This window comes from Calypte anna, chromosome 2 (genome assembly GCF_003957555.1).
Source record: "Calypte anna isolate BGI_N300 chromosome 2, bCalAnn1_v1.p, whole genome shotgun sequence".
NCBI lineage: Eukaryota > Metazoa > Chordata > Aves > Apodiformes > Trochilidae > Calypte > Calypte anna.
This window is the reverse complement of record NC_044245.1, coordinates 130762638-130786482: the sequence shown is the minus strand read 5'-3', so window position 1 is coordinate 130786482 and position 23845 is coordinate 130762638. Positions and strand designations below refer to the sequence as shown.

General features: G+C 44.9%; 1 protein-coding gene across 3 annotated transcripts in view; it reads left to right on the top strand.

Moving 5' to 3' along the window:
• Positions 1 to 643: 643 nt before the first annotated feature.
• NCALD (neurocalcin delta) overlaps positions 644 to 23845 on the top strand; it is a 55010-nt gene continuing 31808 nt past the window's right edge. The window contains exon 1 of one of the 3 annotated variants that reach the window (XM_030444423.1): positions 644 to 842. The gene's annotated coding sequence lies outside the window, so the exon portion shown is untranslated. Of the gene's footprint in view, positions 843 to 1074; positions 1119 to 23845 lie in introns of those variants that run through there. The other 2 variants (XM_008502670.2, XM_030444425.1) reach the window with 2 other exon arrangements.

Below are 23845 nucleotides of genomic sequence, written 5' to 3'. Positions count from 1 at the left end.
CATTTTGTCAGGAGCATCAGCAGAAGCATCTTGGGCAGGTGAGCAGGAGGGGCTGGTGGCCGAAGCTTAGGGACACGAGGCTGAGGTGGCTAGGGACCTCTGGGGGTGGCTCACAGCTCTGCATGGCTCTCACCCTGCATCCCTTCAGCAAGGACCTCTGTTCCCTCACCCCAAATCTGGGCAGAGATGCTGGCACCCAAACACGCATCTCTGAGGCTATGAATAAAACCTCAGCTGCGTGTTATTTTGAAAGCCCCTAATTTTAGCTAGTGGGTGCAGCGCCCAGCTGCATATCACCGAGGTGCCCTGCTGCACACAGAGGGCAGAGCTTTTGCCCCTTGGCTTTGGCAAACCAGGCTTTGTTTTTTCTGCCGGAGCCTGGGGATGCAGGAGGAAGAGGAAGAGGGAGGCGGGTTTTCTTCGGGGGACAGGGTTAACAGAGCGTCGGCGATGGGACCAACCCCCCCATAGCTCAACCAGCTCCAGCGAGCCCCCGATGTTTGAGTTGTCCGGGCACCCGTGATGGTTCCAATGTGCGCGCAGTATGACAGATGACCTATTGAAATAATTTCGGAGCAGTGCTGGGGTTGCCAGGACAACCAGTGCTCCCTGGGCTTGCGCCGGGCCGTGTGACGGCCGCCTTGACGTCAGCTGGAGGCAGAGCCTGTGGTTTCGGCCGCGCAGCCAAAGCCTTGTGAGAACCTGGTGGATGCTGGATTTATCCCCAACGCCGCTGCCGCTGCTGCCGCCGCTGCTGTTTCTCAGGGGCTGCCAGAGCATGGACTATTAAAAACTTGCATTTCTGCGGTGTGAGGTAACCATTTGCTTTGTGTTCTCGTCAGGTATTTTATTTTATTTATTTTTTTCCTCTAAAAAAAAAAAAAAAAATCGAACAGAGAGCAGCTTACCGTGACTGATATTTTTTTTTTCACTTGTTTGTTTTGGCTGGAAGTTTGCCTTGATGAACCAAACCAGCACTATCAGATAAATGCAAAGCAGCTTCCAGTTACTCATTCTGTGTGCAGACAGCAAAGCACAATTAAATTTGGATTAATGATCCATGAAAGGAGAATAAAATGATATTGTTCTCGTTTGACACTTTAGGAATATAAATGAACGTGAGTAATCCTAAACTAATGCATTCGGGAGTGAAATGAAATTATGTTTAGGTACCGTGTTGATCTGGGCATCTCTACAGTTTTATACCTCTGTTGCAACTTGTAGGTTTTTAACACTGCCCAATTCAGGCAGGTTTGTACCCAACGTGTTCAGTGCGGGGGAAGCCAGCAGCTGATGAAGCTAGGAACAGCTTGAGATCCAGGAACAGCTTGAGATCCAGCTCCCAAAGTTCAAGTCTTTGAATCATCTTTGTTCACACGGAGTCCCCACACCCCGTGCGCTCTCCGGGCTCTCGGTCCCTCTCCCGGGGCAGGCGGCACTCTTGACCGTCTCGTGTTTACAGAGGGGAGGATCAAGAGCTTCCTGAAAAACTATCTGAAATATGCCAAGAGAGCAACATTGCCGTAGCACAGGCTTTTTACTCTTTTTCTCACACACACACACGTACAGCTTGTTTTCCGCTTTCTTTTTCTTCTGTTGTGGGTTGAGAGTGGTTAGAATAGCTAAAAATGAACTGCAGCATGAACAGCACCGCGGTAATTGAAAAATTGAATGCTGTTCGGTTCTTTTTTGTAAAAAGAAGAGGGAGTTTGAGTCTGTTTCTGCATTTCACTTGCTCCAAGGGGGTTGTTAACGGGGAAGGAGATCCCCAGGGCTGCTGAAGTTTAGAGCCACAGCCTGAGTTTGTTTGTGTGGGAACGTATAGATTCGTTTGAAGAACAGATCACAGTTAAAGCATCGTGTGCATTATTTCCTGGAAAAGTGTGCTATATTTTTCTTGTCTTCTCTAATTATATAGCCCTGTTCCCTTCCTCCCAAAGTTCAAAGGGTTTATTGATAGTGGTAATGATTTCCTAAAGCGAATGACTCTCTGAAACAATCACAGAACTACAAAACAATGTAAAACACAGAGCAATAAAAGATTTTTAAAATTCTATTAAAATTATCCTGATGTTACTAAGTACAGCAGAAGTTAATTGTTTCAGAAAGGGAGCCAAGGCAGAAATTAAAACTGAAAGCACTCCTGGAAGGAAAGTTATGGCTTAATGCTCTGGGTTTCGCTGCATTTGGCATTCTTATCAGGGCAAGAAGGATAAAATGCATCTGAAACCTCTAGACCATCTCACTTGGCATTATCTCATCTGTTCTTTCTGATTTAAGTCTTGTACCTAAGATGTCAATGTCTGGTGGAGTGAAATGTTTTAAATTTTATTTATTAAATTCTCCACCTGATGCCAGTGCATCAGTGCACGAGGAATTCTGACTGGCTCCCCATAGATGAATTTAACCAAGGTGTAATGAAGTCTCATAACTTGGCCAGGGAGCTATTGTCACCCTGTGCTCAGCCTGAAACACTCTCCTCAGCTGGTGCAGGGAGCCATCTTTCAGCTGCTGGTGGTCCGTGGCCCTGCATCTTCATGTGAGTCCCCTCAGAGCGGTGGGGTGGGAGAGGGGGGAGGTGGCTGATGCAACCCACCCCCCTGCAAGGTCTGCTTGTTCACCAGCTTACAGTGGGGCAAGCCTGTCAAGGGATTTGGGCACTAAGTACAGGGACAGATTTGAGCTGAGCAGCACCTGCCATTCAAGAAAAGTAATTTGCCTTTACAGTTGGAGAATTTAGAGCCAGATACAGATGTGGTTGCCTGCCAGGTTTGACTGGAGTCAACATTGTAGCACAGATGCTTGGTGAGGCTTCACCTCATTCTTTTGGGTTTGAATACAGCATCCTGTAACATTTGATGCTTTAAAAGCACCTGGAAGGTAAAAAATAATTCAGGCAGCCTTTGTTCAAGAGCTGTTAATTAGAAATATTTTTCAAATAGATTACTCATCTCCATTGAATGGACATACCTTGCTTTAGCAATACTGAGCAAGTGTTCAAAAGGCACAAACTTCATCTGAAAGAGGTGGTTGATAAACCGCTTCATGTTTTACCAGAAGGGTCCCAGCTGTGTTGTGGCAGGAGCTCTGAGAAGCAACACTGCTGAGGAGGCTGTTGAGTGCCACTGAGGTTGCACAGGGCTGTATTGTGCTTGGCAGAGTGAGCAGCTCTGTCGCCTCTCGTTGATTCTTGGGGGGTTTTGGACATCCCATCAGGCCAGGCCCCTTTGAGCCCCAGAGATGAGGACAGCCAAGCCGTGGCCAGGCAGCAGCTGGCAGGAAAGGTGGGAAATGCAATGGGAGGAGAGGACACAGGTTCCTCATTAGGAGATGGGCAGGGGAGAGTATATGAGAGTTGCCTTGGTGTTGTGTGCCCCTGCTTGGTGATTTCATGTTCTCGTTTTCGCTGATCAACTCCGTACCAAACCCTTTCAAGAAACACTTGGATTTTACCTTGGGAGTTTGCAAAATTGCCAGGCAATGTAATGTTAAGCATTCCATCATCTCTGTCCTACCGTTTCATCAACAATGGGAAAAGAACAAACAGCCTGTAGGTTCTTTCCTGTCACCAAGAAGGGGAGAAAGTAGTTGCGGTCCATCCCTCATCTTCTGCCTGATGCCACAACCATTACACTGACAGATTATCCTCTTACATAAAGAGAATAAGAATAAGATGCACACAGGCTTGATGACACTCCACTGTCTTCTGGGGAGGCCAGGTTGACCCTCATACCTCCCAGCAGAGAAGTCGTAGTGTTTGCAAATATCACCCCCTTGCATGCACACAAGGAGGAGGTGATCTCTTCCCGCAGTCTCCTTGTCTGCAGAGAAGGGGGAGCAGACCAGCAATTCCTGAGGAATTGGAGCACTTCATCATAGGAAAGACCCTGGCTAAAGCCTGGACTGACATCTCCTGGAGCCACTTCTCACACAACTGGGTGCAACAAAGGAGATTAAAAACCAGACACGAGCTGTTGATGGCTCTAGCCTAGTGATAATAACACTCAAACCTTCAGTGTGCTCTACCTTGATCTGGTTGAGATGATGGGCAATGACAATCTAAATTTAGGCTAGAAGCATAATAAAGCCTAAAAAAACCTTACAGTGTGGATCACTGACTCCTTGCATTCTTTTAAACAAAATGGGGGTTCTTCATTCTTTTTAAATGTCTGACCCACTACTCAAGACAATATTTCAGGGGAGAATACAATCCCCACATACAGGAGAAAACTACCAGACAGTGGGAACTGATGTAGCAGTTCAGAGCTTCAAGTCTTCAAATTACATATTGCAGAAGTTGGTTTCCACCCTGCTGAAAATCATTATGTTGTGCTAATTTAATGTCCTGCATCAACATTAGCAACAACTGGTTTAAATTATAACTGAGCTGCAGTAGAAATTTGGCATTTTAATCAACAGTTGCTTTTCCAGTTAAACCCAGATGCCATGCAAATGGTACTCTGACTGCATAAACGTTGACCTGATTGTTTGTTCCAAGCTAAAGCAACAAAAATCCTACTTCTGGAATACTTTTGGTAGTCATATTTTAGAAATCTTCTCTGGTGAGCCAAAAATCTACGCAGACAGTTAGAGTCAGATAACAGCTAAAAAAATAGACTATGTTTTGGCTGTACTTTTGCTGCTGTTAAATTTATCTTCTTAAATAGCAGGGAGTATGAGTTGAGGTTTGAGAAACAGTAATTTTGTAATTATTTTACATGGATTGAATTATTCTATCATCAATTTTGCATTTCAGACAACATTACAGTATGAAAATATAATTAGAAACTGTAATTCAGGAATTGCTGAATGTGATATTTCCCAGAGGGAGCACTCTAAAGAAGCTGCCCTCACTACAGCTTTAGCAAAGGCTGAAATCATATAGGTGGAAAATGTGAAGATGGAGTTGTAAAGTTCCTCTCCCTTCTGCGGTCTCAACACATTGTTAACTTTCTGCTGAATGTCATTTTTTTGTGAGAATAATTCCCACAGAAATGTCTAATCATTAAGAGCTTAAGTGCTTAGATCCTGTCCTGCTGAATTTCAGTCTGACTGTGCTGATAATTGCTGAATTACTTTCAGCCACAAAATGACACTGAGATAATATAGGGATCTGATTTACACGCAGAAAAGCCAAGATGAGTGTTATTTGGGCTGAAACACTCCTTTTAGTTTGCCTCGTGCCCAGTATTCCCAGCAATGCCTCCTCTCACAGGAGAAGAGGATGGGTCTCAGTTTAGCTCTCCTCTTTTTTGTAATTCGAAAATTTTTGCTGTACACATTCACGATGTTGGACAAAATTTTAGCTGCGTAAATCTCACTGATGTCCATCCTTACAGGTTTTCATTATTCTTATTACAATCTTTGGCTTACCATAGGCATCTGACCTGGAAACGAGCACATCCTCACTTTTGAGTTGGGCTTGTGTTGATTAATTCTGCCTGCTTTTGTCTGAAACATTCCTTTCAAGAGCATCATTCACGATCAGGTTTTCCCACCTTGCTGGGGCACAGGACAAGTCCTATGTAGAGCAGAGCTCACGATGCACAACGCACTGGGAGAAGGCAGAAACTGAGTGCAGGGTATGTTTGATGCAGCACTGTTCCTGTACATCTCTCAGTCCCAGTGCTGCTCCAGAGGAAATGGCAGGACAAGGAAAGGAGAAGTACAGACCTCTGAACCCAGGACTTCAGGGATAAATGAGCTGGTTGGTGACATGGTTCTGAGTGACTCGGGGACACTGCCACCCCCAGTCTGCTCTGAGGAACAAGACCCTTTTCCCATGCCTGCTAAGGGCCACTTTCCTGCACCCACCTACAGCCAGGCCAGGCCCTTTGCCTATTACTTGGGGGAGGATGTCTGCCTTGCTGCTCACATTTTGGGTGCTGCATGTCCTGTAAAGGCAGGAGCTTCAGGATGTCTCTTCAGCTGACCTGAGGAAAGATTTTTGTTAGGGAAAGTGAGATAAACCAGTCTGGCTCTTCATAGGTGGCCTGGCTTGGGGAGCCCCATGTGAGTGCTGATCTGCAGGTGGGGCATGAGCAGCTCCTGAGCCTCACACCAATATTTTTGCACATTTACTTATAAACTCCAGAGGAGAATACAGTTTCCTCCATCTTTGTGCACAGAAGCAGGTGCACACGGGGGCTGGAAGGCTTTGAGACAGGTTTATACCTGCCACATTTGTCACAAAGCCTCTTAGCAGTGTGCTGAATTTCACTGTTGAGAGCATGGGGGCTTGGGAGCCATCCAGAGCCATACGGGCCTGTACGGGGGCAGGATGGACCATGGGGCAGCAGGCAGCACAGGGGAAAAGGAGAGCCCAGGGCAGGACTAAGGGACCAGATGACAGTAGGATGCATCCAAGGGCAGGAATGTCACTTCTTGGCTATCCTACAGTCATCATTTCATTTGCCCCAGCAGAGAGCTCGGGTAGCATTGCTCAGTGTCACAGGCTGTCTGCAGTCTGGGCCAGCCGAACCTCGTGTTAAACAGAGCTGCCTGAGGGAGTCCGGAAAGCACCATGCTGGTGTTCTGTCCTGTTGCTTCTGTCTGAACAGTGCTGGAGAAACACTGCACTGTCAACCCTTGCACATTACATGCTACTGGAGAGCAAATATTTTGGTTTCAAAAGCTTTGTGCTTGTTCTTATGTTTTAGAAGAGAGCAGGTTTCAGTGAGACCCAAGATTACATGTATAGGGGCTTTATTAGACAAGCAAATCAGATAGTTCATGGGCTTTCATTTCAGCAAAGACAGATTACAGCAGAGGAAGGTCAAAGTCAGCTTCTTTTCTCATCAATATTCCCCATTCCTAGAGCAGGCAGCTTCCCTGATTACACCTCACATGGCCTTTCTGTGTCTCCTCCAGGACTGCAGAGACACAATGGATCCAGCTCATCTGAAGTGTCTGACTGCAGCAGAATAATACTCAGAGACTTCAGCAATGAAGCAATTCAGCCCTGAGAACCTTTAACTCTAAAGAAAATACTCTGCTCATGTTGTGTGCATGTTCCTAATGGCAAATGCAAGATGCCAGGGGGAAGTGAACACAAAGCCCTTGATTATTTCCACAACTGCTATATGCTTCCTATCACAACACTATTTTTCTTGCACAGTATGACAGCCTGATTGCAGGGACCTCTTTAACTTTGCCATTTTACCAAGCCCAGGTCCAATTAGAGCAATTATATCTCGGCAGAAACACTGTCTGTTGTCCTCTGAACCTGTCTGTCAAGTGTCCTAATTATAGCTGTTTATCTTGCGTGAGGTTTTTCATATAAAATTGTTCTGACCCTACTAAAACAGTGTAATCTGAAGGGTATCCTGTGTTTTTGTAGACTTATCTCACAAAATGATGTGAACAAGAACAGTGCAAAATTAGGACTGGCCAAGGATATGTGACTAGCCAGACTAGCCATGGTCTCATCTTGCTTGAACATTTTTCTGATTTGACACAGCATGCAGATTTTGCTTTCAATTATTTCACTTCACCCTTCACTTTCAATTACTGTATTGCTAAAAACTGGGAAGTTTATCAGAATTTGTGGTTCTTCCTTGACACATTGGAGGGTTTCTTTAATCAAAACACCTATAGTGAGTTGCAACACATGTAATATTTGATGGCACATGATGCTAAAGCATTTACAGCTCTGAGGTCTGTGTGGGACTATTTGATAACAGAGTTATTGAAGAACCACCCTCTTGAAGAAGGTAGTAGGCACATGTGCAGAAAGACTGCCTTTGTTTTGCCTTACCTCTGCTGTCAGAGTCTGAGGATGGAGCTGAGTGACTCCTGCCAAGGAAGTCTCACATGCCCCCACCAAGGTAAAAGATGAGAAGTGGAAATGAAATGCAGAAGTGTTTGGACTCAAGAAGGTCAGGGGCAGTGGAAAGAGGAATTCTTTCTGAATAAAAAAGAGTGTTTTATTATCTCATCCTTCTCCTGGAAAGGAAAATCCAAGGAGAAGTGTTTGGAGTCTTTTTCCTGAAACAAAATGAGCTCTTTTCTGATAATTAGGGAATGAGGCTGCCTTTGAGAGAGCAGCCCTATCCCTGCTGCTGGCTCTGTGACATCCTTGGGAGCCCCAGTCCACAAGCACAGCAGCGCTGGGGCAGGGCAGAGGTGCTTTAGGAACAGAAAACATGAGCTCAGACCTCATTCTTTCTTCCTCTGGCATCAACAGGCCACGTTTATTTTCTGTTTTGCCGCGATTCTGCTAGGTTTTTATCTCACGTGTGAAGGTGGCCAGTCCCCTTTGTCTGGAGGACATGTGGAGCTGCCTGTGGTGGTGGCCCAGATGTCGTCAATGTCTTCCTTTGGCACAGGATGCTGCAGGCAGGAGAACCGTGCCGGTGGTGACCAGGGCTGCAAAGAGACCTTGCAGAGCTGGTCACAGCAGTGGCAAGAATAAATGCTGAAGCACCAGTATAACATATTCCACACCAGCTCTGTGAGGGTCTCAATGAATTTGTGAAGATAAGCTTATAATGCTAAATGTTTACCCAGATCTGCAGTCTTGGCAGGCTCAGTTTCTTTGGGTAGTGAGCTGTGTGCAGGGTTAGATCCCCCCAGATCACCGTGTCCACATAATACTTGTGATGCCTCAATCAGAAAAAGGCAGTTACTTCAGAGATGAGAAAAGGTGACAGAAGCACTAGTAGGGTGATTGCTTACCTGATTTTTGCTCTTTTTCTTAGACACTGGGGCCTTTGCAGAAACCCTCACCTCACTTAATTCAAAGCATCTGATTAAAAATTGAAGAGTATTTCACTAGTATTTCACCATGTATCTGTTTTTAGTTCACCGTGGTGTTGCTCCCATACCTATGGAAACCACACACCATGGGGCCCACCACGCTTGCTGGTGGCACTGTGGAGAGGTGGCTGGGAGAGAGCAGATTAAAAAACAAGCCATGGTTACTAGTTTAAGGCATTTTTGAAAACAGCAGCTTTTCTTCTGTTTGCTGAATTCCCCGTGCTTTTCCAGTGTTGTTCTCACCATCCATTTCTTTCTCAAAATAACATTTTTAAGCAGAGAAACAGCTTGAGCAGGGAGAGAGGGGGATCTGCAGCCGAGCAGGGCAGCTGCGGGCTCTCCTGTGTCTGCACCAAGGGGGTTCTGAGCTGCCCTTGGGTGCTCACAGCGACTGCCAGGCTGCAATTCCCTGCATTTCAGGAGTTTTGCATTCTGGGCTCTGAGCTTGGCAATTCCTTCCTGACAGCCTTCAGTGGTGCTTCTTAGATACAAGCCTTGGGTTTGCACAGCTCGCAGCTGCCCTTGCAGAGAAACCTTTATTGTTCTTTCAAAGGGGAAGCCTGAACGTGTCCAGATGGCTTCCAACTACACAGGAGAAGCTGGGGGATGTGCTTGTGGCCAGCACAGTAGGAAGGTGCCCTGGCAGCCAGCATACTCCTGTTGTCCAGGATCTTTATAGCTTAGCTTGGCCAGAAGCATCACTTGCTAGTGGATGCTGCTTTGAATGAGATGATGGGGAAGCCTTTGGGAAGCCTCTGGGGAAGCCAAGGGAGCCAGGCCCCAGAAGTGGTGATGCAGGCAGATCCCTCTGAGCTGAGACACAGCCCCAGCCCTCGAGGCGCCTTGGGTGTCCCATCCTTGAAATCTAACCTGGGAAAGAAGCTGCTCTGGAGGGGCTCCCAGGCAGCACCCACCAGGCTTGTCTGGGGACACCCCTCTCTCATTCCTCACAGCCAGGCACACAGCCAAACACTGTGAGCTCCAGAAACGGGTGCCAGCAGCCTTCTCCTGGGGGTGTGGAGATGGGGGGAAGGGAGGGTGATGGAAAAGAAGCCCCAAGAGGGATTAAAAATTAAATGCTCAGAGCAGGAGCTTGGTGTCACCATGTCCCAGTGGCTCATCTTTGCTGTGGCTGGCTGGCTGCCCAAGCACTGGGGGGATGGAAAGGAACATCCCATCCTCTGCCCTTGCTGGAAACCAGCCAGCCGTCCTGCAGCCCTGGTGGGGGGACAGAGAGGAGCTGCCCCCTTGCTGCATACAGGGTCTTTGGCACACAGAACCCCCAGAAGCAGCAGTGCCCACCTCTCTGGAAATTCCCAGTCACAGAGGAAGGTACCACGCAAGGAGTTGTCTGGACCCAGATGAGTCACCCATCACTTGGACAGATGCTGCTGCTAAATATGGGGTGCTGGGGGCTGGACTGGTCTCTGGTTTGGGGTCTGAAATAACCACCAGCCACAGGCTTGCTTAGTGCAGGCAGAAGTCAACCCTACAGGGCTGGCATTTGAGGTGCAAGGGTCAAGCCTAATGAGGTTGGTATTCGTTGTGCTCATCTTGCTGCTTGGTCTGCAAGTGCCCTGAAACCCCTGCAGAGCCCCAGGAAGCCCATCACATAACCCAGAGCTTCTTGCAGAGCAAGGGGATTTGAACCCTGGATCTAGTTTATAATCCTTTCTCAATACCCCTTTTCCTAGTAGGAGCTTCCTTCCCCCAAACCTTGTCATTTCTTATTTGAGCATTAACATTCAAGTAGGTGACAAGTTACCCAGTTTCCTGAGGGAATGGCTGTGTCTGTGTTAGGTGCTGCAGTAATTAGGGAGCATCCATCCCAGCACTGCAGCTCAGTGATCTAAACCACTCCCTACCCAGAGCAGTCCCCATTCCAGTTTTGCTCCCAGACAGTTCATATCTTCCCAACTGGTGCCCAAGCCCAGCCTGGGACTTTAGCCTGTGCCACTGGGCCTGTCCCATAGAGCATATGGTACACAGTGACTCTTCAGGAGGGTGCAAAAGCTCAACAGCAGGGAGGAGGGAATTTCTGTGCCAGTTCATCCCTATGCTGGGGGATGCACCCCAGTGTATTTGTTTTGTAGTCACAGGTGATGTGGTAAATGTCATCATTGGTAAGTGCCACCATAATCCCCCCACTGGCTGGGAGTCTTTGGGAAGAAAAAAAAAACAAAAACAAAACCAAAAAACAAAAACCAACAAAACCAAAAAACAAAAACCTACAAAACCAAAAAAAACCCCAAAAAACCTACAAAACCCAAAACAAACTTAAAACCAGAAAAGTGTTTTTCAGAAGCCCAGGGATGGGGAAAGCTCTTGATCTGCAAGCTCTTGCTATGGCCACCAGCAGAAAACCAACCTACTGAAGCATAACAAAAAGGCTGGCAGCTCCAGTCTGTTGAACAAAGCAGTGGGTTTTTAATAGGACCAGAGTGATGGAAGTGAGGAACATGGCTAGAAGCAAGGATAAAGAAAAACCTTTAGTGTATAGGGAGACAGCTGACTGTATAGAGGGAATTTGTCATTTTCAGTGCTGACCTGACTCTACACAGAGATTTCTTCCCCTTATCTGTGGGCTTGATGCTGATTTCATGTTGTTCCTTGGTACACACACTTCATACCACCTGGTTCAGTTTCTAACCTTTTCTAGTTTAGAATCTGTTTATTTTAAAGATATGAAAACTGCAGAGGTGGATATCCAGTGCTAAACCCTTTATGCTATTTCTCCAGGATGAGTAAAGTGTCATCCAATTGGCAGATTATATTATTGTTGTTGGTTTTATTACATCATTAACCCTCTCAATGAGAGACCAACATGATTCTATTTCTTTTCTATTGCTCTGTTGTGCCCAAAACCTGTTATCTGAATCCTCCCCGGCCTGAAGCAAGCACTGCAGAGTGCTCGATGCCCTGGCAGCCTCCCTGCTGCCACAGCCCCGCCACAGCCCCACATCTGCCATGCAGCACCTTCCAGTATTCTGTGTTCCTTCTGCAAGAGGAAAGTGATAGCCAGGTGCTCTCTTCATAACACTTCAGGGTCAAAGAAGTAAAAAGCAAAGGAGATTTCAGTGCTGTTTTCTGCCAGTGTTTCTGTTTTTGTCGAATTCAACCTTTACATTTTTGGCCTTGGAGAATAATGGCAGAGGGGCTCAAGAGAGCCAGTGGGGCATTTATCTGACTCTTTAGTTGTGGTTTCTCAAGCATGTTTGATAGTTTTCATTACTTATTCTGTTAAATGTGGAGTATTTTCCACTTTCCCTGTATTTCCCAGTCATATACAGCTGTCTGTTCCTCTGCTGTGGTGCAGCAGCCTCCTGCTGTCTGTGGGGACATGGGGAGCTGCATATGTGGCTGGTGGGACAGGGCTAAACCTTGCTGCATGCTGGAAGCACAGCTCATTTATCAGATGCTGATCAGAGGTAGGCTGTGTCACTTGGTAGCAGGAAAAATCTGTCACACTCAGGCTCATCAGGCTGGGGTTCTCATTTAAGCCCCCAACTGATTCAATTGTAACTCCAGATAAATCATTTATTGTCAGTGGCTGTCCCAGTCAGAGGAGCATGATCACGACTACCATGTCTTGGCAGGTTCTTTCATGGAAGCCATTGCATGGTACTCCTTGATACTATTTGCACCTTTGCATCAAAACCCTGCAGAGCACCAGAATAGTGGCTGGGCTGGGCTGAATGCTGGGGCTTGGTGAAGCAGGACCCCAGGTTTTAGTAAAGCAGAACATGGACATAATTGCATTGAAGTGTAAAGTTTTTCCCTTTAAACAGAAGTTGCTGTGCTCGTATTGCTTCTACTAATACAGGGGATTTAGAAAGACTAGCACTAAGGACTTATTTTTTCAGTCAATGAATATGTTTTAATCCTTATTAGCCTTGAGCAAGTGTCTCCCAGTGATCTCATGGAAGGATAGGTGTAATTAAAGCTCTGCCCTGCACTGCCTGCCCTGCATTTAAAGCCACACAACTGCTCTCACTGGTGAAACAGAAATATGCTTTTTTAAAGGAAAGCTCAGTTAACAGGAAATATTTATTTCACAAAACTGAACAACAGCTTTTCTTCCTAGCACCATCACATAAAAGCAAAAAACTTTCCTAAATTTCTAGTTATGCTAAGCATCTGGCTCTAATGTGCAATTACTTGACTTTGTTCATTTTTTAACCAAAATGAGCTCTGGTTTTAACACATAGCTGTTTCATTCAGCAATAAAATCCTATACAACCATTTGCATGTTTCATCAGTGTTTACATTCACTGTTCTGTATCATATTTTGTGTTTTGTTTCAGTCTTTCCACTGAAGAAACAGTGTTGCCCCATTTGCACTGCTCAACTGGTCATAACTTCCCATTCCTTACTACTCACAGTTGGCTATCTAAGTCTGCTGCTGGGTAATTTTGATCAAGATTCCCCAGAGTGCTTAATTTGTCCACACAGACAAGACAATGAGAGGATTTTCTCCCAATAATTTCTGAAATCCCCCATCCCACCAGTTACACAGATTTATGATTGCTGCCTTTCAGGCATCTGGCACAAATGGAAGTGAAGCAGCCTTGTGTGACATGCTCGTTACTTCAGGCATTAGTCTTGAGAAGTGCTGGGTAATTGGATGGTTTGTCATGTCTGCTTAAGCACATTAACCCTGAAAATTCTCCTCCTCCAATCAATAGAAGACTCCATAAAAATTGTTTAAACATATTAAGAAAAACGTGATTTACTTCAGGAATCTTTATTGCATTTCATTATAAACCACTGAATCTAATCTACAGAGAAGATTGTTTTAATTATAAGTGGACAAAAGGAAGATCTGCACTGAATCCCCAGTAAGAACTGACAACAATGTGCAGTTTCTCCATCTGATGCAGTCACATAAACTAATTAGGTTTGGTGTTTCTAGTGGGATCGATGGTTAACTGTATCACACAGCCCCCAAAAGAAATTGGCATTAGAGGAATTCATTAGGTACTGTGATATCTGTTCTCAGGTGTTTTTTTCCTGCCCTGAAGAAACTTATGAGATAGCCAAAATGTGGGCAGTGGGTTCAGAGGACAAGCTGCTGGTCTCCCTATTTCCTTTATAATCAGGTTCATGAACCTCCGTGCTGCCCTCTATAAGCTCATCAGTGGCATCCCCCTCCACTTGCAGACCCCATGGGTAGCTCATTGGTGTTTTACAAAGTGAAGTGCCATTTACAAAGCCTTGGTGTCATTCACAAGTATTTTGTACTTTGTTGCTATTTGAAATCCTGGGCAGAAAATTTTCGAGAAAAGAGAAAATTCAGTCCAATGTGGTGTCCTAGGGCAACAGCTTCCCTCAAGCTATGTTCTTCCCCATTAAGTTGGACAGTTGACAACTTTCATGCTCCTTAACTTCTTGACTTTTTGCATATAAGCACTTGATGGTTAAACAGCAGAATACATTTCCTATACCCTGCAGACTGTGTTGCATACTGCAGAGACAGCATTCCTTAGAACTGTCATTTAAAGTATTTTAAACATAGAAAAGACACATCAAAGGATGAATATTATTTTATTATATGAAGTACTTTCCAGGCATGGAGATCTGAGGGTCATTTTCTGCCTGTGGAGGAACGGGTGTGCTCAGGCTACAACAGAAAAAAGGATGCCCAGCAGCAGGGAAATACATGATGTAACTCTGGGGTTGAGGGATCAGGAGTGTAGAGATGGAAAAGCACAAATCCTGAGTGGTGAAGCAGCACCTATGCACCCTGGCTGTGGGAGCAACCCCACATGTTCAGGACATTGCTGCATGATGGTGATAAGCAGAAGGGTTTCTCTACATTTGTCTTGGGGGAGCATATGGCAGGGGCTTTCCCCACCGTCGCAACTGAGATGGTCCTGGGCATGTCCTGGAGCAGAAGATTGGCTGTCAGGATGTTTAAATGCCAATAGCCTCTGTGCCCTGGCAGGGCCAGGGTGAGAGTCTGTCCTGTGCTGGTCCCCCCCTGTCAATCCAGGAACATTGAAAACTGACCATTCCAGGAGTGGTCCAGGAGCATAGGATACAAAAAAACATACAGACAGGTTAGAAAATCCTTTCTTCCCTTTTCCTGTGCATCAGTTCAGTCAACACTGAAATGCAGATGTCACCCAGTAATCTTTGTAAAGTGATCAGAGGTCTCCAAATGAAAAGGTGTGTTATATAAGTTCTTTTGCTCCTTATAGCAGACAGAAGGATCATATTAAGGAAGAAAAACTTTGTAGAAAGGGTAAATTACTCCATCAATACTGAATATAGAAACTAGGCACATGATTCACTTTCCAAGAAAATGGAAAATTTACTATTTCACATATTTGGACAGCATACTTTACTAAGCCTCTTGACTCCAAGGTTAAGCCTGACCAGCTGTGAATTTTACAGAGGTTACTTGTAAATCTTAATTTCAATTACATCTTTGCAATAATCATATTGCTGCTCCCAATCGTACTGACAGAGCTGGCTGGCTCTCCTGTCCTGTCTGCTGTGTCCTGGCACTCCCTCATCTGCTTGGATAAACCTCTGCTTGCATTCCTGCTGCTCTGCATTACTGATGTGCAGCAATGGGAGATTACACACTGCAGACAAAGACATAGATACTGTAAGCATATTTACCTGACATTACTGCCTTTGGCTCTCCTCTTTGGTGATCCTTTGTGCCAGAAAGACTCTGTCCATTGTAAGAAGCACAGTTGGTTTTTAGGATGATGTTTCTCTTCCAGTGGAAGGCAGGACAGGAGGATACTTCCTGACTCATACAGTCTGTATCTGCCTCATATAGACCCTATTCACGGGTTTTTCAAACTCTATTTCCACATGAGCTAAGCCATTTGTCTTGTGATCTTCAGAGAAGGCTGTTCCACAGACCTCACCACTCCAGTGGTTAGAGATTTGCTTCTCATTCCCAGCCAAAATTTATTCATGGCTACTTTATTCCCATTTGTTCTTGTGCCAGCATTGTCCTTCAGTTTAAACAGCTTTCCTCCTTCCCTTGTGTTTACCCCCTCTGATGTATTTATAGACTACAACCATATCCCCTCTTGGCCTTTCTTTAGCTAGGCTAAACAGCCGAGTGCCTCTGGTCTCCCCTGAGAACACAGGCTTTCCATTCCCTTATTTGGCTTAACAGCCCAGCTCTGCAGCCACTGAGAGACCAAAATCCCTTTTTCTGAGCTTGCTTTCCTGGCTGTGTACTACAGTAATCCAGGTGAGTCCTTATGTCACCAAACCCTTGGATAACTGGCTGTCATTAATACTGCTGATTAGCACTGAGTCCCCCTCCCTGGACTCACCTGATCAATCTCAGTAGGTTCATTAGGAAACTTCATTTATCCCCTGCAAGTCAAAGCATATTGGTGTTTTACAGTTAACTTATGGCTGTATAAGACTTTCAGATCTTCCTCTAGCTCCATTTCTAATAAAAGGCAACTCATCAACTCTTCCTACTTGTCTCTCAGAAACTGAACTTCATGAGAAGGGATTTCGTCCCATTGCACTATTCCAGTGCTAAAATCATCCCATTCTTCTTTCATGGTAGCCAGCTGACAATGTTTCCCACCTTGGTGCCAACAGCAACTGCACTGTTTTGAGATTATGCATCATGGTTATTCATGAAAATGTTAAACAAGATCCATGCTGAAACTCCTCTTGGAAGAGCTCCATTGTAACCTCCTTCCACCAGAGATTTCCCCTTTCCTTTCAGTCCATGGTCCCTAAAGAGGAAGCATCTGTCTGACTCTGTCCAGAACACCCACAACAGGAATGATTTACTTTACTCTGATTTTACCTAAGTGCTTTTGAATTAGCCTTTCTATATGAAAAGTTTTTCCAACCAAAATGATTCTATGATTCTATTCCATTATAAATCTATCAATTAGTAATGAAAGCTTACATGCTGGTTTGAAAGCCAGTGCAGGGTTTCCATATTAGGCCAGTTCTGCCAAGAAACTTCAGTTCTAACCTCTAACATTTCTGCAACTTCAGTCTGAGATCCCTTCAGCAGGACTTGCCAATGGTAGTGCTCAAGTTAGGGTGTTAGCAGATGTGTTTTGCTCTGCTTCAATCTCCCAGCAGTTATGAAGCCAAATTCATGATTCAAATGACTAAACTCATTATTCAAGCTTAGTACACTTTTTTATGGGAATTTGGAATGGGGTGAAAATTTTTTTGTGCTCTGGCCTATGTTGATCAGATCTTGGCCTGCAGAGGAATAGAAAAAACTTTATTTGTACCCTTTACATTCAAAATGGGTGAGACTATAAATATCTTGTAGTCCTAAAACAACATTCGGCTAGTTCTTCAATTAAGACTGGAAGTCTTCTCCCTCAACATCTCCCTGCCATTCCCCACAAAGATCTGACTGTCTTCCTTTCTTCTTTGTGCCAAAGGGTTTAGAGACTTTTGAAGAACTTAGTGGTGACATCCCACAAACCGAAGAACAGAGCTACTTCTCTTTTATGCTCAAATAAAGCAAGAAAGGAGAAATTACTGAATATTTGGCTGCCCTTTTGATGACAGGAAAAGCAGTTCTTGCACTCTTTCTCTTTCAGGTTTTCAATTTCTTTCAGTGTTATCAGCTAGTTCTTCTGAGTATGTTCTATAAATGAGAACTGAATGACTCTCCCTTTAAAAAAAAGAAATTAAAGGCCTTCAGAAATATGAAAACAGCCTGGTTAAGTCTGCTTCTTGCACTGTAATTCTGGGGTTTTTTTATTAACACTAGAGCATTCTCTGATCTGAAGAATAAGGTTTCACATTTTCATATTGAGGACTGTCTGACAAGACTTCACCTGGTGCCTACATCTGCAATGATCTAAAGCCAAGGACCAGATACTACCAGGATGCTGCAGATTTTAGCTTACTCTCTTGGTCAACAGTTATCCTGACAGCAGCTCTAAGAATAATTGATTTGAGGATTTGTCTGCTGAACTGAGTTATCAAGCAGAAAAGGTTTTAATGTGGCATGAGCTTGTATTTTCCAGCTCTTTTTGCTAAAACGAGGGAACTCCACAACAGCAACAAATTATATAATTCAGTCTGACATTGGATGTGGAGCAAACTGAAACTGTGCTCTCCTCAAGCACTTTGGTGAAACCAGCCTCCAATATTTCTGTTACTGCCTGAAATCACGCCGTGAATTTGGAGTTTTCTCAGTCACTCTCTAGACTCCAGTGATGGTAGTGAATGGATTTCCATAGTTTGTATGGAGACAACTAAACTTCAGTTTCTTAATCTGGAGGCCCCTGCTTTCTATAGAAAAGTAATGTGGAGAGTTTGAATACAAACTGATCACCTCCTGAGCTGCTGTCAAAGGATGCAACTGGAGAAAAGTTGTTTCTTGATTCAAAGCATTTGTGTAAATGAATATTCTGATCAAGCCCAGCCCCCTTGCTCAGGTGTGTGGTCTGGCTGTGAATTTCCAGTCAAGGATCCTTTCCACCTGGGAACCTCCTTGCTGACTTGAACCCATCAGAGGGAATACTTCTGCTGGTCTCTGCCTCTCCTGTCAATACAGGACACAGGCTGAAGATGAACAGAGCCAGACAGCTGGGTCCCCAGTGCATACAGAACTGGTGGTATCAGTCAGAGATGTCCCTGGGAGCTGCAGACCCCAAGCCACACACAGTCTGCAGTTGGGTGCTTGGAGCCAGATTTTTTCCCCCTCTCCTTTCCTTTCCTCAGAAATCCTTTCCTCAGAAACAGAATATCATCTATTGCTGAAAAAAACTTGGATGTAGGGTGCATCCAAACCAAAAGCACAGGGAGGGGACTGTACCAGCCTGCAGCTGATTAGCATCTCAAAGGGAAGACTGAATTCCTTGTATCTGCAATTGAGATGCAAGCAGTCACTTTATCGACAGAATTAGTTCATATTCCAGTCCATCATGTGTATAGACAGACCACTCTAAGATTAAGCTACTGGAGCAATGAATTTGCTAACCTAATTTTAAAAGATAAAAGCTGCAGTGAAATAAGGCTTCATGGCACACTCCACTCCATTTGATTTCCAGTGCTTTGGAGGCAAGGAAGCCCTCCCTCAGGAAGCTGCTCTGCACTTCCAACCTCATCCTCCAAAAGTAAATCTTCTGAGGAAGGAAATAGAGCAGCACTAAAACTCCCCTCCCTCTGGGTCTCAGCATCTGCTGTTACTCTTTGCAGCTCATATGAAAGGCTGTATGGAGCAGGGCTTGGAGAAGCCCTCCAAGCACCACAGGAGAAGACCTGCTTCCCCTTGCCCCCACCCTCCCCACTGCTTCAGCAGTATCTGACCACCCTCCCCATGGGTTTTGTACAGCCACCAGCACCACAAGCCCAGGCCATGGACCACTTACTTGTCAGGAAGCAGAGGTAGCTTCTGAGTGCTGGTAGCACACAAGGTGCTGATGCCCACAGGCTATTGATGCTCAGCAACAAGAACTGGCATCAAGAGGGGGAAGGAGAAAGCAGCCTGCAGCATGATGATGCTGGGCAGGAATCTCTCTGGGCCTTTGTCTGTATTTTGGGGTGAGGGATGGCTGAACCTTTTGGGCATCACACAAGGTTGGATGGTGTCTGCAGATTGCTCAGTACCAACAGGCCTCCTGTGGCAGCAGTTTAGGGATAGATATAGCAGCTGATAAGGAAATACCAGGCTCTGGGCATATCAAGCTTGATGTGAACCTGGACCTTGGCAGAGGAACAGCTGAACTTGTCTGTCTCTGCAGCCTCAGTGATGGGAATGGCTCTACTAAGGTGTGGACAAGAGATGGGAAAGAGATGGCTGTGTGTGCATGGGGAAGGTGTGCAAATAGGCAGGCACATGGTTTATGTCCCTCTCCAAAGACATCACAAGTCTTAACAGGTCATTTGGTTTTCACTCATGACTGAGCTGCCATGCATTGCTAGTGGGACCAGAGTTCCTTACACAACTTCACTGAATTAAATTCTTCATCTGGCCACGCTGCAAGGATGGCATTGTTAGAAACCACAGGCATGGGGCCCATGTAGTGTTGGTGGCATAACTTTATTTCTCTTGGTCATGCTAGAGGAATTTTCAAGCTGCACCAAACATTCCCTGGCATTTGGTTGTCTTCATATTTGAAAAGGCAGTATTCGTATTGCAAGCTCTGGCAATGTGTTCTTTGTGTGCTAATTTAGCATAATTTCAAATAATTGATCAAGACAAAAAGGAATCCTTATGTTGTTGTCTTCCTTTATGAAGACACAAATGGATGATGCTCCAAATGGTGTGCTGAAAGCATCTGCAGATGCATCTGCTGATTGTGGTATCTTGTTAGCATGGACTGCACATAGCTTCTGTACTACCCAAATCCAAATAAATTAGGTCTGTTTGTTCTGTTGAGTTCACATAGTGTGCTTCAGCTCAAAGGGAAAACACACAAGAAATGCAACACTGTCAGGCACTCCCTCCCTGTCCACAGTTGTTGCCCATAGAGAAAGATGCTGTAACCTATTCGCTTGCACCAGCTTCACAGCTGGCTTCCAGCCAGGAGCTGAGTTCACCCCAGTTCTAGATGTGAACTTCAGACAAGGTTTTCAAGAAGCCCTCAAAAAGACCAGTCAAGGGTTTCAGTGGGTTTCACCAGGACCAGCCCCCTGGACCTTCCTTTGCTTTTGCTGCTTTTTTTTTTTTTTTTTTCCCTTGCTTTTTTTTCAGGTCTTCTAGATATTTCAGCATGCACACATTTCAGAGAGGAGTTTTTGCAAATTTTTTATGAACCAGGGCTGAATTTAGGCAGTTTGGTGGAAAAACACTTTTTGCCTGGACCCTTTGACAAATATGCACATTGCTTACAGGCTTCTATTTGAAGAAGATATCACACAGGTGCATGAAACACTGCACCCAGAGAAATCCTTTCTGTCACTGCTGGCTGCAGTATGTGCAGTTTCAGTCATTTTGCACAGCTCCTGAAACTGATACTCAGCTCTGTGCACAGCACATCCCTGTTATCCTCCACCAGATTTGTTTCAGCCTCTCTCTTCTGTGGTCCTTATTTTGTTGGGTTTGGTTTGACCCTGGACCTTCTTCTACACTTGTATGTGTCTGAAGATCTGCAGTGCCTGTGGGATGCAAGGTGTAGTGTTAGAACTGGAGGCAGGAGGGCAGTGAGCAGGGTTTGGTGAGGAGAGGTGTTTTGGGGTGTCTCATAAGTTTCTGTTGGTTCTTCCTCAGCCAGGACGAGGGAGTGGGGCTCCAGGCTTGATTCTTCAGGATCCTTCTAGAAAGGCTGCTTGTAGCTGCTGGGCTTCTCTGGTGCAAGCAGCTATTGTTTCACACTCCCTCACTTAAGGGAGGGAGGCAGCTGCATGTTAGGGGAAGATATGGCCCATTTCCATCATGGTACATTGTCATTTTCCACAAAAGCATTTACCAGTGATTGCTCCAATCCATTGCCAAAAAAAAGAGCAGTTTTTCTTCCTTCAAATAAGAGTGAATATAGCACTTGAGCTCATCCATCTTCTTAGAAGTGATAGTTTCCCACACTAAATGTGCCACGTACATAGGAAGAAATCATAACAGAGGAACCAGCACACATGTCAAGGTTTTTCTGTAAACTTCCATCTCTGAGAAGGAGATGAGCAATCTTTATATTGAAATATAGCTGCAGTGATTTCTTTTTTCCTAAGTTAGTGTCTGTTACCATGGCCACAACCTTCAGAATTTTCTGACTATTTTACAGTCATTAATAGGAGTAAAAGAGCAGATGTTTAATTACACTCTTCTTATTCCATTCACTAAGGCACGGCTAACATTTTAGGAACCTTCAGTTTAAAAAAAAATGAACCTTTTTCTTGTTTATCACTTTCTTAGAGAAAACCAACAGAAGTTAATTAATATATGCCAGCATGTACTTCATTTGCAGCTTCTAAGTAGGGGTAAGGAAACCAGTTTCTTTACAACTTAAAGACTGAATATTAGACTGGTATTAGTGGCAGTCAGAGGTAGGTAAAAAACAGATTCCAATTCTTGTCCTGGTGACCAGTGGCACTAAAGGACTGAGCAAGTCCTTCAGACCCTCAGCCTTCCACCCAAAGAAACACCGCAGAGCCAGGGACCCTCTCTCTGTGTATTTGTACATCACCAGCAGGGTCCTGCACAAGCCCTGCAGGATCCCTGGTCAGCTGCCCAGGTGCTGTGACTGTAGGTACAACCTCATGTATGGACACTGTATGGACAAACCTCTGAGATTTATTAAAACACAAGACCTCACAAGAAGCTTCTCCGCCACATCGTGGTACTTCTGGTTTTTGAAGAGAGTAAAAAATTTCTCAGGAGATTTCTTGGTCAACAGGACTGCAGTTCATACTGTCCCCTAGGTCTCTGATGGACTGTTCTTGGTCTGTTTCTCTTTACTTTACATGTGTCTCAGTATAGAAGACCTCTTCATTAGAGCTTTCTGGACAGAAAAAAACAAATATGGGGTTGCCTAAGTTTAACATTTTGTATCTAAATGCTGGTGACCTCAGCAGGTCATGAGAGGCTTGGTCTCTCCCTGTGCAAGCTTCCCCAGTGAACTCTCTCAGGCCAAAGGAACAGCTTTCTTTCAAGAATGATCAAGTATGAGGTAGATGGTGAGTCCTACTGAAACTGGTGTGAAACTTGCATTATGCTGAGATACATGGTAAGAAGGCAACCCCTGAAGTCTTTGTACTTCCAGGGATAAGTGGCTGATGAGTGTGGACTTTGGCTGTTAGGCTTGAGCAGGTTCAGATGGAAAGACCAAACTTGTCATCTTACTCTCACTTGCAGTGCTTAAATTTATTTGCCTCCTGTTGCTCTGTGCTTGAGCTCTTCACCAAAGACTTTCTTGGTGGACTGAAGTGTTGGGAAGGTATTTTCATTGTTCTGTTGTTGTTGTCCAGCTCCCCTTGGTGCTGGAATTTAGCTAGTACTGCTGCTAACTTAAAGGTATTGATGCACTAAGCCAACCATGATCTCAGCAGCGATGATGCTGATTAACACTGATTTAAACATTTTACAGAACAGGACAAGGGGCAGTGCTTCCCTTCCCTCAAAAGCAGTGCACAGGCTGGAGTGAGATGCAGCATGGTATTCCCTCTGAAATCCCAAATGGAAACAGAGATGCCAAAAGAGAGGGTCTAAATCAGGGTCAATGGCTGCAGAAAGTCCCACAATGAGAGAGACGTGGTCATTGCATGGCAGCAACTCACAATCCCAGCTGCAACATGGTGCTTACAGCATCTCCACCCTGCTCTTTTCACCATGCAAAAGCTGAGCTTTGGCTTTACAAAGTGATTCTTCCTACAACAGTAGCATGATGTTACAGACCTGTCCTAAATGACTTGGCCAAAACTTAATACCATGCTACCTAACCTGGCTGAGTTAGTTTGGGAAGAAGTAATCTGTTACCTACATAGGCCAGTATCATGGAATCATTTTGGTTGGAAAGGACAACAGAATTGCAGCTCAAAGGTCACATGAAGGTGACTGGTCAGTTCTGTGCAAAGCTCTGATGGGTGACCCCAGATCTGTCCCATCTACCAGTTTTGAAGGACCCATTTGTCTCTCTCTTCAAAGCATTTACAGTTCAGCCTGGCACCCACCTCTGCAGCTTGCTCCCCAGTCTGGTTTGCATTAAATTATCTGGGAATCTAACCAAGGCACAACTTGTTTTCTCCTCTTGAAAGTGTGCCCACGTTTCTATGGTGTTTAAGCTAATGTTACATATAGACGTGCACACACATCAATACATTACATGTACATGTATCTATACTACATGAAAACACAAAGATGAACTGTCGAAGTTGAACAGTTGGAAAAGTGTAAATTTGGGTGATATGTGTTTTCATGTCCCAGTTCTTCTAGCTTGCACCTATTCTCATGTAATTAGAGTGTACAGATATTAATTCAGTGAGATGTGCATTTCCTTTGTTTCTTTCATTTTTGTGACACCCCTTGGAAGCCAGTAGCAGAAGTTCAAGAGTGAGACCTCTTTGTGGATGAGGACACACCTCTCACCATGCTTGTGCTGATCTGCTGCTTTTCAGGTGCTAACTGCCTATTACCCACTCCACAGAAACTAATGACCACTACCCTCTCCACTAATATCCCTCT